Source organism: Dermacentor albipictus, chromosome 1 (assembly GCF_038994185.2).
Source record: "Dermacentor albipictus isolate Rhodes 1998 colony chromosome 1, USDA_Dalb.pri_finalv2, whole genome shotgun sequence".
Lineage (NCBI taxonomy): Eukaryota > Metazoa > Arthropoda > Arachnida > Ixodida > Ixodidae > Dermacentor > Dermacentor albipictus.
In genome coordinates, this window is record NC_091821.1 from 178,047,195 (window position 1) to 178,063,153 (window position 15,959).

The 15,959-nt window shown below is 44.8% G+C and overlaps 2 protein-coding genes across 4 annotated transcripts in view; one reads left to right on the top strand and one right to left on the bottom strand.

The window, feature by feature from the left end:
- LOC139052724 (sodium-dependent noradrenaline transporter-like) overlaps window positions 1-15,959 on the bottom strand; it is a 165,559-nt gene that overhangs the window by 139,599 nt on the left and 10,001 nt on the right. The gene's annotated exons all lie outside the window — the stretch shown is intronic.
- Window positions 15,356-15,959, top strand: part of LOC139052731 (guanidinobutyrase-like) — a 95,702-nt gene continuing 95,098 nt past the window's right edge. Inside the window, exon 1 of the mRNA XM_070529789.1 lies at window positions 15,356-15,404. The gene's annotated coding sequence lies outside the window, so the exon portion shown is untranslated. The remainder of the gene's footprint in view (window positions 15,405-15,959) is intronic.

Below are 15,959 nucleotides of genomic sequence, written 5' to 3' on the forward strand. Positions count from 1 at the left end.
CCGTTGCATGCCGCCGCGATTTTCGACCAGCCACCACAAGCTAAGTAAGGGAAAGCCGACCAATCGCAGACGCCGGCACCGCCCTCCTCGTCCGGTTATCGACTTTCAGTGCAGCGGCTCGGCCCCATCGAATCCGTCTCCACTTGAGCGTTCTCCTCGCCTCTTGTCAGCCAATTAGATACGACAAGCCGCTCAGTCTAGTCAATGTTATTCGTTTTTCAAGCAAACAAAAGTGACCTCCTATGAACGAGGAGAGCGTTTCATTGGTCTGTTCAGACAACCCTGCGGGTGACCGCCCGGTGCTTGCGATGGCGGTTACGCAAATTTGACGTCAGGAGATTGGAATAGAAACATATTGGAATAGTTTTACGTTATAGGGCCCCATATTTCTGAATTCGGCGCTCCTCCTGCATATGTGGCAATGGTGTTGGCAAAAGCTACGTGCAATTGCGGCATAACCGTGGAAGACTCTGACCAAAGGCTGTTCCGCTGTTTATGTGTCTTCTAGAAGGAACGCTGTCCAGTTCCTCGTAATCTCAGACTGCTCTAGGAAAGGCCTCCAGTTTCTTCTCTGTATGCTTTTTGTGGTCTCTGCTATTTGCTTTTCATTTATACGTATATAAGTATTCTGCTGCTGTTGCTTGCTATCTTGCGTCGGTACCTCTCCCAAAGTTTAAAGGTATTCGTTTGCGATTTCTACGCAGGTCCATTATTTGTTTATCTATCGTCATTTGGTCTAGTCATTTGTAAGCCATTTCTAAGACTAAGGCGTTGTCTATAGATGACTACCTATTTCCGAACTGTCGCGTTACCTGTCCATGACACTTATTCTTCTTTTTAATAAAGTTATGTTCCTTGCACAGTTCCAGCGCCAGATAACCATTGTAATCAGTATATCCGTATCGATCCTCCGTGTGCACATTGATAAATCTTACTAATATCACCTGGCCCGAATTTCTGAAGCCGTTAATATTGTCACGTGGTAGTGACGGTGAAGAAGGCATCAAAACTGCGAATGACGAATCTAGCGTTTTATTGGCGAACCTGTGCCCTCAAAAGCAAGTTACACTCAGAGAACAACGATAGCGGCGAACACAGTCGGCGATCGTCGAAAACCTGATTTGCCGGTCAAGCGCGTCGGCTTTTATACACAAGTCATCGAAGATTCCATGCAGGGTATTCGGTGGTGGCCGCGTGTCTTTCAGAAAGTTCTACTCAGTTCTCGTCGCACATGCAGTCAGATTACACAAGCTTCGGTTACACTAGAACCATCGATAACATTCGAGAAGCTACCGATACATGTGGTCGCGTCCCGCGCAGAGCGATAACATTTGTTAGACGGTGAAAAGCGCCCGCCCGTAAAAGATAAACAAGTCCACGCGTCAATATCACTTCTAAAGCAGTCAACAAATTCTTTATTTGGGTATCCACTGGTACCAGCTCATAGGTAAGCTATTCCAGTCACGTCTTTTTTTTTTTTTCTTCCTATGTACATGCCGTGAATCCATAAATGCTCCCTACATGTATAATTTATGCTTTGCCCCTTCATACCCCGCCTAATGAGCATGCTTGCTCCTCCGGTTTTTCTTGAGCCAATCGTTCTGTAGCACCCTTCCAATATAGAATTTTCAATAACAGACGGCTGCTCCAAATCTACGTCGTTCAACACCCGCAAAATGACAGCCGCTGTAGGAACTTTTTCTTATAGTGCTGTGAAATGGATGGACTATACTCGGCCGCGGCTACCAACATGTGCTTTCGAGCGATATACGCGTGCGTGCGTGTGTGTGTCTGAACGAGAATAAAGGAAACTGAGGGGCCCGATTTTTATTAGTCATCATAAGAGAAGGCGCCACGGGGTCATAGGCAACGTCAATGTCCCACTAAGACATACAACGCCGCATAGTGCCCAATCACGTTTTGTAGCATAATCCGGTATCTCTTAGGAAACGAAGGAGCGCCTTTATATCGGCTCGCGCTAATGTCCATGCAGGTCAGTGTCCAAGAAGTTTGTTTTCTGTGAGTTGGCGCTTCTACAGCTAGTCTAAAGTGTGGATGAGAGCGCTGCTCCTTCCGGGTTGAAACCATGACACTCGCAATGAAGGCGCATGGTCGTCACACTGCGCCCGCCAAAGTCACAAAGTGGGCTGTTGGTCATTCCGATGACAGAGAAAAACGCATCTGAAAATGTGACTCCAAGTCATACGCGCTAGAGGGATGCTGTCAAATCGTGAGAGGCCGGACTCAATACGAAGCTGTAAATTATGGCAAAATGTATGAAGTCGTGCGCTTCTAATTTCGGATGAATTTCACTAATCCAATGTTGGATGACATGCAAGCGGGAAGTTCTTTTCGCTGCGTCGGATCTCCAACCATCCCTCTTTGCAGATCCGATGGCCACACAGCTGACGCCGTCGTTGGTTGTTCGGGCAGCGGCGTCCGCTTGAATATTTCCATGGATACCGCAGTGGCTAAGCATCTACTGAAATATTACCTCGTGTCGTTTGTCAACTGCTCGATCATGGACTTGTGACCCCTGTGACGAGCTGCTCGTGTGATCCGTGACATAGTGCGGAGTGTAAACTCTGGAGAGCTGCCTTGGCATCCCAGACGATTGACCATGTATGGGGTGACTCCTCACTAATTAAATGAAGAGCCGCACCTAAGGATACGTGTTGAGAAGCTGTCGCTGATGTTGCATTAAAGGTTTTGAGTTGTATTTTGACATACCTTGCTGCAATCACCGCCGTGGCAGCTGAACGTTTAGTTGTTACTGAGCCATCGGTGTAAACATCTAGGCGGCCATTGCGCACCTCAAGTAAAAATAGTAATGTGGCCTGTAAGATGGCAACAGACGACGTCATAGCTTTTTTCGTGCTACCTGGAATGGTGAAGCGCACTTCAGGTCAGCGCAGGCACCATAAAGGCGAGTACGGTCGTGCTTCAGGCATGTATAGTTCAATGGCGATGAGGCACGATTGGTAGCAATTATACAGCTGAAACTTGTGTGTGGCCTTTCTGCAAACAAGCAAGCAGACAAGATAGCGAGAAAGTAGCTAGTCAATACGTTAATTATGCACCTTGAAAGCATCGGTGGAAATCATGCATGAAAGATCATAGAACGAGGTGAGCAAACGCAACTTGGCTGCGCGCGGGCATAGACTAAATAAGTTGAAAGAGCGTAGGTTCGGGCATGTTGGTATTCCATAACTTTTAGGTTTTTAGCGCACGAGAAGGGACGAGAGACAGAGCTGCGACGCGGACACAGCGAATAATAGCGCTGTGTCCGCGTCCTACCTCTGTCTCTCGTCCCTTCACGTGCGCTAAAAACCTCATCGTCATCATCAGCCTAGTTACGCCCACTGTACGGCAAAGGCCTCTCCCATACTTCTCCAACTACCCCGGTCAAGTACTATGTAAAAACATGTCATGTCATGTCATGGTCATGTAAAAACCTAAAAGTTACTAAATAAGTGCTTGATGTTTCACTACGAATAGACTCGAATGGTCACTTGATATGTCGTTTCAAATTAAATCTTTATTATACATAACGAAATACGCTCTCGACAGTGGCTGCTAGTGCAGCCAGAGCGATCAACGGGCAATCATCGTCTATTCCTTTCGGAACTGGAAAGTCTGCGGCGATTCCGAAAAAAAGTTTTGTTCGGGAAAGTAGTGCATGTGTAGTGCGTTCACGTTACTTTTACGTGGTGAGGTTTCGCTGTTTTATTTATTTATTTATTATACAATCCTACATTTACAGTAGGGGGATAACCCAATGTAACAAAGTAATCATTAAGGTTATGTAACAAAAAAACATGGCGACGAATAATGCAGTGCTGGCTGCATAACTCTTCACAAAGGAATATATATACATATGTACATGCACATACATATGCATACATAAATATATATACACATATACGCACATATACAATCTCATACGTATATATAGTAGGCGAGCAAACACGAAAAAACTAACTTCGTGTTTGCTCACCGTGCATATACTATACACATAATATTTACATGTCAAGCAGTTCATTGAAAGATGCTGAATTCGATGTTTTAGAAACGGTGTCCTCAAGGCAGAGCATTCTATTCATTAATGGTTTAGGAGAAAAAGAATACTTAAACAAAGTCAAGGGTAATACGGACGCCAACCGAAAACATTAAAAGAAACCTTCAAAAACATTAAAAGAAAAGAAACCAAGATGTTCACAATCAAGACTGTGAACAAAGGCCCCCGTATGGGCGCCGAAACGTCTTGGTTTCTTTTCTTTTAATGTTTTCGGTCGGCGTCCGTTTTGCCCTTGACTATGACCAATCCTCAGCAGATGAGTTTTCGTCGAACTCTTGATTTCATTAATACTTCAACAAGTTTGTTCTTGCCTTTATCGGCTTTACTTTTAATCTGTGCTTACGGCGATGGGATAAGTAATGCGGGTTAAGCATGTATTTTGACTTATTGATTCCAGTATTGTTGTAAAACATCATTTAATGCCCTACCACTTTGTGAAGAAGGGTAACCAGCGAAGCTGTATTGGGATGACTATAGTGATAACTATATAAACAAATAAATGATATGAAATAAATAAATAAAAATAAAATAGGAATGAAATAAATAATATTGATTGAATAAAAACACAGACACGTAATTTCGTGGTTGTCATCGTCTTCATTTAACCTCATTGGTTACTACAGTGAGCGTAGCTTTGTGATCGCTGTGGTACACCGCGATCGGCTATACTGCTATGCTAGACACGTTCTTGCCAAAGGCTAAAACACTACCGGTGACGCGTGGTTGGCACCATTGACGTCCGTGCAGCACTCAATTCCAAACCGTTCCAACAGGAAGGACACAATCCCCTCGCCGTCGGGGCGCGCTAGGTCGACGTTAAAGTCGACGATTGGTAAAATACACCATTGCGCTTTATTGTGCTTTTAGACCCTCCTATGGAAGCGAAGAAGTGCCGCCATCTTAAGTTTGACGACTATTTTTTTTTTCATGCTACACGGATCTTGCCCACAGATCAATGACGCTTCGACACACATCGTCATTGACGTGCGTTTGGGCAACAGCTTTCATCGCTCCGACGCATTGTTCTTGTCAACATCTCAGACATTTCTTTTTCCAGATCCTGGGCACAGACAACCTCGCTGCAAAAATTTGTTACTCAAGCAACGCCGTCGTTCGGCTAAAGTCAAAAGCGCTAGTCGTCTTTTCATTTCTGTGACGCTACTAGATCTACGATAGCTCCCAGTGATAAAGCGCGCCGTTAGATTTTATACGCGCTCTATACTCCGTTCCGTACATAGCAGTCAACGCTGTGGAAGCTAGAGAGACTTCTTGCAGTGGCTTCGTTCGCACTTAGATATAGTTAGATGTTTTTCTACCGCAATGGTGCGCAACAGTTATTTATATTGGCTCAGTATTGAATGAAACAAGTTTTAATCCCAAGAAACAAAGACACTGTGGTATACTGCTGCTAATGTGCTGTTTTGGATCATTTTTATTTTTTGTGTTCTTTTCGAGTTTTTTATTTGCAACCCATGGCGAGGAACCTCACGTGCCTGCTCGCGCGCAGCGAAGCATAGACGGAACGCGCGGAGAGATAACATTTCTTGACGGAACCTTTAGCTGAGCTTCCGCAGCGTTGACTGCTATGTATGGCACGGAGTATAGGATGTATTTAAGGTTGTCTAGACAAGCGGTGCCACACCGTGCACTCAAGAATAGGCCTTCCGTGTGTCGTGTATAAACTCCTTGGTTGTCGGAGGGCAGGGGTGAAAGTTTCGAGCCAAGAACATTAGTGTGATATCAGCTGTCGCGGCAATCTCGGCAATGTGACCGTGCCAAGTAAGATCGCTTGAGAAGAGAAAGCCGAGGTACTTAGCACGCTGTTATGCTAGAAATGGTCGAATTATTTAGCCTGTAAGAATGGGAGACGCCAGTTTTTTTTTAGTGGCGCGAGCGCCGAGTGATGCTCGTCTCTCTTGCGCCGCACTTCCGGTTCACCTCCTGAGACGACCGGGGAGGAAATTCAAAATACGTAAGAAAGATATAGAAAACGAACAGTACAGTAAAACATTCATGGATTTCATTAGAGATGTGATATCATAGAATGAGTTTAGGTACAAGTTGAGTTTCTGAAGTGTCTAGAATCATTACAATTATTTATAAATCCCTGATTACCACACACCAAAGCACAGAATCGTTGACTTTAGAGACCCGCCACTTGAGCACGACTTTGCGAAATTCCTGGAAACCTGGAAGTGGAAAGTAATGACGTCACTAGTGACGTCACATACAAGACGGTGGCATGATACTTAACCAGCTAATTAAGGAAGGAAGGAAAAAGTGGAGAAGGAAGGCAAGGAGGTTAACCAGTTAAGCTTAACCGGTTTGCTACCCTACACATGGGAGCGGGATGGGGGGATGAAAGATGGGGAGAAGAGATAGAGAGCACATAACACGGCACACACATCGTTAGTTACAGTCTGTCACTCTTGCGCGGTACGTGACATCACTGTCACAGCCGCTTGTCCAAATCCCTTCTTCATAAACCGAAGTAGTCCCTTCGTCGCCTTCAGCTACGATGTCTTTTGTCGGCGATATGTGAAAATAGTTGCAACTGACAATGGTCTATTGTCAAGGTGTGCTAGAACGGACGCCAGGGACTGTCTCTGAACATTATAGTCAGGACAGTCGCATATAAGGTGTTCCAGCGTCTCCTCGCAAAGACAGGCATTGCAGAGAGCGTTGTCGGCCATTCCAATGCGAAACTAGTAAGATTTCGTGAAGGCCATCCCTAGCCATAAGCGATAAAGCAGGGTGGCCTCACTTCGGCGGCGTCCAGTTGGCATACAGAGATGCATCAAAGAGGGCAGGTCGTATTGACGATTGCTCCGGTTGGTCTGGCTGCTTGGTGTGCCCCATAGAGAGAGCTAAGTAATGGAAAACAGTCGCCTCCGAGTTCGGTTCGTGCGTTGCTCTCACCTAAACCTAACCTAAAGAACACCGACGCCGAGGTGCGAGTGCCACTAAAAGACATCTAAGTCAAAGATTAGGGTCACATACCATCCTTTTTTTTTCTCTAGAAAAGCACACGTAACTCCATTCTGATTCATTCAGTGTCCTGAACCAAGCGGCACACAAGTTCGAAATTTTATTGAGGTCCTCTTGAACGATTTTGCTGTCACTTGGATCGTCTATCGAGCGGTGAACGACGCAATCATCTGCGTACAATCGTAGGTTCGATTATGCTTTTAGCAATATCGTTAACAAAAATAAGAAATACGTATTTACTCGATTCTAAGCACCCCCTTTTCTTCACGATCGCGATGGCCAAAGTGGGGGGGGGGGGGGGGGGGGTGCTTAGTTTCGAACAATCTAGGATGACTACCCCTCCCTCTTTTTTTTCCCAATTTTCTCGCTGAAATAGAGGGGGGGGGGTTGCTTAGAACCGGGTGGGGGGGGGGGTGCTTAGAATCGCGAAAATACGGGTATTAACGTGCCCAAAACTGACCCTTGCGGCACTCCGGACGTGACTGGAACAGATGATGAGCAACATCCATTTACCACTGTTATCTGTCTGCGATTTACGAAGTCGCTAATTAACCAGTTCATTTGGTCCGCGGGAATCTTTAAATGCTAAAGTTTGTGAATTATAGAATCATGTCGTACCTGATCAAACGCTTTTTTTTAAATCTAAAAGCAATCAGCGCTAGTACCTTGATCTAATGCAGTTATTATATCAAAATAAAATTTCGTTAACTGTGTGTCATAAGAAAATCCGGCGCGAAAACTATGCTGTTCTGGGTTAAAAAAAAAACCTGTCGCTTTGGTTGTGCCTATGATGGTAAGGAATTGAAAAATATACCATAACTCATAAAGTGGTATCGGGTATTTCCTGAAGAACTGAGGCCTGTAAAGTAATATTGTTCATCGCTCAATGAGCAGAAAAGGCGGACATGAAATAGTCGTTGAGAGCAGTGGCTTTCAATTCATCATTTGTTAGCATGCCATTGTCAGACCAATTTTCTCTTTTGTGGCTGTTTTGGTGAGCTTCCATATAATTTTGTCGTTGTTTCGAATCTTCGCACCTAAATACTGAAAAAATGACCCTCCGCTTCACTAATTTTCGATGTACATATTCGCAGTTCAGAAAGTAATTTTTGAGAAATAACTGGTACGTTGCTTTTCCTGGGGTTCTGAAAAAGACGGCGTGTTCCTCTAGGAGTTCATGGATTTCGCGGTTGATCCATGGTTTATCTTTTCTATGTTTGGCAGTTAGAAATTTTGATGTTATGTGCTCCAAAATTAGTGCAAGTATCTTATCTTTCAGTACGCTCCAAGCAATGCTAACACCTTTTTCTGCGCAAACTTCCGTGAAAGCTGAGCGAAAATCAATTAGTTCGCTGCTCATTGCTTGGTAGTTTCCCTGATCGTAAAATTATATCAGTTTCGGAGTAAGCCGAGCTCTGTTTTGGTGTGGATAAGAAGCGCTGGTTAAAACGACCGCGTGGTCGCTGATTCCGGGAACACAGATATGTGGAGACACTAGATTAGTTTCATTTGCGAAGAGTACATCGTGCGTGTTGAACGACAGAGCAATAAGCCTGGTTGGGAATTGGGCGCACTGAGCTATAGGTTGAAGCTACTTGTGAGGTCCAACAATGCAGAATGTAATGATGAGTTTTATAAATTGGTCGGCAGATCGCGGCCCTAGAACACGTCTTGTAGGTTAAACAGCAGTACTACATCATAAGAAACTGATGCCAGTGCTCCAGACGGGCTAAATATAGCTGCACTGTCACCTCCAGGGGGCCTGTAGAACCAGGCGATTGTAATTGTCCTCCCAGTTTGTGAAGCAACTTTACACATGACAAGTTCGCAGTCAACGTCACAAATATCGATAGGCCAACATTGCAAGTTACCAGAAATAAGTATGAATACACCCCCTCCGTGTCTTCCTGTCCGAGCGATAAACCATGTAACTTAGTGGAAACACTTCAGCATTTAAGACTGTGTCATCCAGCAAGGATTCAGTGCCAGTGATAATGTCAGGGCAATGCAGAGAAATTACGAGCGCGAACTGATCTGCTTTATTTTTTTATGCTGCGACAGTTGATGATTATAAGCTGCAAACTTTGACATGCGCAGAACAGTCAACTTCGCGGTCTTGCAATAAATTGCACTGTACCAACTCCGTTAATTGCCTCGTTACTGAAGATGTAAGTGCTGTTTCCAATATTCAAACGGTTAAACCAGAGCTTAAATGGGTGCGTCTGCTTTTTTTTTTTGCGAATGAAATCAGATGCCTTTTTTCTAAGCAATCCTGCGCGGAGTAGTCCTCACTCACCGCATAGCTTGTTTCTTTAAGCATCCGACCTAGAAGCAAGACCTAGTGTTCAGTTTTGTAGGACGAAAAAGCAACTAAAGTTGGTCGTGGTTTTTGCTCGCTGTGTCGCCGCATCCTGTGGGCGCGTTCAATATCACTGTGACTAATGCTCACACCGAACAGATCCTTACAAAAACAGATAACGTTCTTTTCCGCCTGATCCCAGGTTTCCTTTTCAGTATCCGTAGCGCCATAAAATACAAGGTTGAGTCACCTAGATCGGTTTTCTAAGTCATCATTTTTTCTGACAAAGTTTGAACTTCTTTCTTTAGAGATTCGACAGTCGACTGAAGCCTTGTGGCAATTGTTTGTGTGTCTCTGAAGGACTCAATCTCTGCTTCTACTTTAGATAGCTTTGTTGCCAAACAGTCTAGTTTCTCCGTGAATTCCCCTCTGTTTGACTGGACGACTGAGACCTCTTTCAAAAGTTTTTGCTGGCTTTTCTTGAATTATAGGATTGACATCAATAGCTTTCATGAGCTTCGCAACGTGAGCCTCTTTCAGAGGTCCAGGATACAGCTCAACATCTCCAGACAGAAGTACCAGCAGATGCACTACAAAACTCGTAACGCAAAACCATGTGAAAGGTACACTTCCAATAAAACGAACAGCAAGGAACAACAAGTGCCACGGTGCCGACAGGAAACGGCACTCCTTAGGTTTATGAGAAGCATGATACGCAACAACAACCTGCAGAAAGACGATACGTTAGCGCATGGTAGTGCTCTCGTCGACACCGGACCCCCTTTTGATGAAGATGCGTGAGAGACAGCTGACAGGCGGGCGGCCCGAAAAATGTTGAGCAATAACGGAGGGCTAATGGCGGAAATGGAATCGAAACAGATTGAAATAGCTTTACCACATAGCACCCTTGGTCTCTGTTGCTAACGACGCTGCGAGCGAAACGCTCACTAACAAGCTCAGCGGAGGCCTTTCGTCTTCAATAGCAAAACGGATTTACGAAAAGCGAGAGTAGGCGCCGTGAGGCAAAACTAATGTGTACAAACGGTCGTCACGTTATCGACAGATGTGGTGCCGGTAAAACGTGGCACAAATAAACAATATTACGCGCAATATTGTTGTGTACTTTCTGAAGGGAAGCGTGCAGAAGTTTGGTGGCATACCGACATAAGCCGAAACTTGCTTCGCAAAGCGGCTGCCAGGAATCACATAGTAAGTAATGCCTAGCGCGCTGATTGCGTGACGTGTGTCGACTTGACTGCAAGGTTGGAGTCACGATCTTGCACACAAATTTGGATGCCATTGAAAAACGCGTGCCCCTCGACAGAACTGGGACGTGTGTTGCGCATGCAATGAACGAACAAGTGGCAGCTGCGAGTCATCCAGTGAGACTCTTTAAAGGAACACCTTGTTTATCACATTCTACGTTTCTCGTTATATAATTAAGGTTTCACTTCATCCAGAAGCTACGTTCGTGCGCGTGCTGTGATTCTCATCCGATATCACCGCGCCTAATACATACAGGCATATGTTATTTGTATTTGGAGGTCACTTATGGCTTCTATTTCCTCGAAAATTTACTTTGACTATTACTCTAAGCAATCACTTCCCAGCTGTTCTTTATATTTTTTATTTATTTATTTTTCCTTTTTATTCACACTACTTTTTACTGCTAACGAATACGCGGTCGAGGATTGTTTGAGGCACCATCTCCATCATAGATAAGATCGAAAGTCATGCCTAAATCCAAATTTCTTGCAATAAATAATGCCGACGTTTGAAAATAGGTTGCGGACAATAACTTTCATACCAACGTATCAGCTGATTTCCGCTTATACGTTACTCAAGGGTTTTGTAACGGCCTAGATCTACGACTTATACCGGAGAAATTTTCGAAATATTATGAATGGCATAAAATGTTAGAGGCTGCGTCTAGCGAAGGCTTCGGTTTAAACGCTGTGTGGCGCAGCACGACATTGCAACAGGACATAGGTGAATGTTCTTGCGCGGATTATACAGAGGCCACAGCACGCCTGATAAACTTTAGGTATAAGTCTACCACTTCGCTCAACGCTAGCTTAACGTGTATCTGTCAATACAGTCACATCGCGCTGACACCCAACACAATCAATATATACTCACACGTATGACATGCGAGTATATTATGCTCCATATGAGAAAGAAACGTCATACTCCCGTAATCAAGGTCCGCATTCACAAAGATTTTCGTTCGTAAGTGTTTTCTTTTCCTTTGGCCCGACACATTTGCAAATAATTGTACGGCCTCAAGATTGGCTGCAATTCTTCGTTACGCTGCAAATGTTCACACGAGAAAATTCCAGCCAATATGAATTTGACCTCATTATTAGCAAACGCATCCGGACAATGGCAAAGAGCACTTGCGAACGAAAGTATTTGTGAATACACGCTCTGTTCTCTTCTCACACTTTGTTTCTTCCTACCACGTATATTTTTTAATAGAGAGCAAAGTGTCTCCATTTCAGATAAAGGATGCAGAAATCGTTACCGCGCAACAAAGTGACCTGGCCCCTTGTCCGCTCAAAAACATGCTCTTATATTTTGAGATGTGACTCGTGCGCCCTATAGGAGACGTTCTCAAATGAAGAGATGAGTGGCAGCAAGTGCGTGTTTTTAAACCTCATCAATATCCTCCTTGATTTGAGGTGTTCTCCGTCGACGACATAGGTGTACCTTGGGAATGAGCGGCTGTAGTTATAGTTATAATTACGCGTTCGTATCTAAAAAGAACGTGAGGATCAGCATATGCACTTGGTAAATGTAAAACGTTCCATTTGTTTTATTTGTCGTAAAAACGCGATTTCTTTTATGCTCACCTGGACATACACGTAAGCAAATCGGATAGCCGTTCGGGAGAAACACCATGGACGACTGTAACAACTAAGCAACGCAGGAAGCAGTCCCGTTGAATGAGCCCTTCATGCAAGAAGACATGAATAACCTCTATGCTTCCTACGCTTTCCCATGTCGTACATAATTAATACTTTTGCGGAGGAATTTGAGGAGCCAAAGCACCCCTCTCCTGTATATACAATATCCTTGCAGGAACAACATTTCACTTGTGCTTGTTTGAGGGTCATTCTAAGATTTAGTTTATCTATAAGCAGTTTACGTTCTGAATCAAATTGGAGACACTCTAACAAATACGGCAAGATAAGTGCGTTGTTTAATCAGAATCTTCGCGCGTCAAACTGCAGTCATTGTACTGTTGTTTACCTTACAATGGTGCGTGATAACCATTGTGGTAGAGACATAGGATGACGCATTCAAGTAGACAGAATTAGTAGACTGTATGGCCGTAAGAAGCAGATGTACAGACAGCGTCAGGTGATCGTAAGGTCGCAATGGTTCTCGGATGATCATGGAAAGGAGAGAAAGTACATATGGATGTTGATAGTTAATCATCGAATGATAGGATGTCATAGGGCTATCGCATCACGGTCACTATGATGTATCATAAGGACCTGTGAGACATGTTGCACCTTGCTATTTTTGTAAGCTACATTATTCTATCATCTAAGCGGTAACTCTGAATCTAAATGGGGGCTCAACGATCAAGTGGACACATTCACTCATTTCGAGTCACCGTATTTCCAAATAATCTTGAGTACCGAATAAAAACTTATTTTATTTTAATACAATAATTCAGCACTCGAATAACGTATTCCTTGAAGAAAACAAAAAAAAACTTGCAACAGGGAACATGTTAGGAAGACAATGTAACCACAGAAAGTTGTGCGCTTCGTGCTATATAACCAACGGAGATTTTAGTTCTAGTTATACTTGAGATGCACCCGCCGTGGTTGCTCAGTGGCTATGGTGTTAGACTGCTGAGCACGAGGTCGCGGGATCGAATCCCGGCCACGGCGGCCGCATTTCGATGGGGGCGAAATGCGAAAACACCCGTGTACTTAGATTTAGGTGCACGTTAAAGAACCCCAGGTGGTCGAAATTTCCGGAGTCCCCCACTACGGCGTGCCTCATAATCAGAAAGTGGTTTTGGCACGTAAAACCCCATAATTTTTTTTCACTTGAGATGCATTTTATGACTTCTCCCACTGCAATTCATGCGCTCCTTGCAGTGCTTTTTTTTTCCTGTCATATGAATTGTATTACTGGCTGCTGTTATGGCCGCTGAAATATCACCGACGCGATCAATAAAGAATGAACAAAAGCCGTGACGCCACTTCGCAAAAAAAAGCAAGAACTGCAGTCCTGTGATCCAAACTTCGTCATCACCGACGTTCGCGGCAACAGGGGGAGACAGGTTTACAACTAGATACTGTTCAGACTGGGTGGTGCGCGGTATACGAGAGCTGTGCCCCTCAAGTCAAACGTCCTGCAGTAGAATTAAGATGGTGTAAACGTCATCGAGAACTGCCACCCTGAAGAATTGAGAAATTCCACCCTGAGAACTGCCACCCTAAGAAATGAAACTCTGAGTCGCATCGCTTCTTTACGAGTTAGGTATGCCAGGAAGTTGAGCAGTGTTTTAGAAAATAAAATGACACGCATACACAGTGTTATACGTTCCACGCTGTCAACATGTAATGTGGGGGCTCCGCTCGCAGCCCTCGACAACAAGCGACTGGAGAGGGAGTATGCACCGAAATATCCGAAACTGCACAGTCGTGGGACGCGCTGTCACTTTTTGATGTATCGAGCGGCAGATTGACAGGATCGCTAATGGCAGGGGTCGCGTCAAAAGCTGACCCAACGAGTGTTACTAGAAGCTTCTGGAAACTAAAGTTTCTTCCTACACACGTGACATCCAGTGATGTCCAGTAATGTATTAAACAATAAGACGAATAACCGTAAGTCAGTACATGGTAGGACACTTCATAAGCCTGTTATAGTCGTGCCTTACAGCCATTCTGTGGGCCGAAGGCTTCTCGTGGTATAACGTGTATATTGCAAAAAGCTTTCTGGTAGTCAGCTTGTCGGTGACCTCCGTTTATTAATGCTCTGCCAGGGGATAAAGTTTTCTTCGAGTCGAAAGGAATTCATGCAATACATAATATTATACTCCTCGACTCACTGTCACGGAAACCTCCAGAATTCGAAAGTCGTGCCAGTGCTCGTGTAGGAAATGAAAGTGCGGCGACCGCGACCGCATACGAGCTATGCGTTTGTCGCACGTCAGCACTTTTGCGCCACAAAGCTGTGCTCCGTTCACTCTTATACCATCGCCTGTGAGCACCACCTGCACCGCCAGCTGAGCGGCCCATGAGTTCTGAGCTCGTGGGCTGCTGGGATCAGAAAGAGCCCAGTCCTCGGCTGAGCCCAGGATTGCTTGTACAGGCTGTGATCCAGCCTCGTTGCAGGGGCACACATCTAGAAACATTCCCGTGCATGGAGAGAGAGAAAAAGAAACATTTAATTGATATGGATATTTCGGCATTTTTTGCGCCCTTTCATTAGGCTCACCTGTAGAGGGCCTCAGGCCTCGTAGTCTGTAGAGTTGGTAGAACTCTTACAGAAGTTCTAATCAAGGCACGCCAAATAATAGGCGCTGGCACAATGTAACTGCGTATTATGTATACAAACTTCCACATGAAAACGCAGCTTCTTCCAAAGCACAGGAGTTGGACAATGAATGCGCCGGTGTCACCGAAACCAAGTGATCCACATGCTGACATTACACGCTTGCACGACCCCGATATCTCCACTGCTCGACTTTCGAGGGCATGCAGAGCGTCATATATATACAAGACCATGTGAATTCCGGACACGCCACATTGATCGCATTGTTCTCCACTCTTTGACACATGTGCGCAAGAACTTGAGGAATACCGGCGATGTCAGGATAGATTAAAGCAAACCACTTTTTCTTTTTCGGTCTTCTCTGCAGTCGCCTTCTTCCTCTTCTTAAGCGCTTCCCGAATTCGTTCTTGCGTGGTGCTTTATGCAGCTGCACCGATTCGGGACGCCAGTGTGACACAGATTCCTCTCGCCCTCCCTCTCATTGACGTCAGCGGAGAAGGCGCACGAAGAAAAGAAACGGTAAGCGACAACCCTGCTCGCGTTCTTGTTCTCCAGCTGTTCTAGGGTATGAGGAATATATGCACCAAGACTCGTGAATTGCACTTTCTCCATCGAGTCAAGGCAAATTTTGCTTTTCGCCTGAAACCTCTGTAGTTGTTAAAGCGAGACACGCTCCGTTATTCTTTGCCATCTGGTAGATATTTTCCCTGTCTTTTTAGACACCTGACTCTGGCGTGTGTCTGTGTGTATTCGTCTATCTTTTTTTTTCTTTTTTTGCCTTACTGAAACGCGCTGGACCAACAAGGTACCGCAGCGAGGTGATGCGCGAAAAGAGAAAATTATAATCGACCCGTTTCATGGCGTCGTCGTCTCACTGGTATCTCGCACGTTTTTACCATATAAATGGGACTCTCGCAGCTACCACCTTTGCGCCAGCGACCTCGGTCTGTTTGCTTTACTGTACTTTATTTGGCCTTACTGAACATGGAACAAAATCTATACACACAACATCAAGGGATGCAAAGGGAGGTTAGGCAGAACTACGCAAGTCTTTGAGGAAATCCAAGAAGTAGG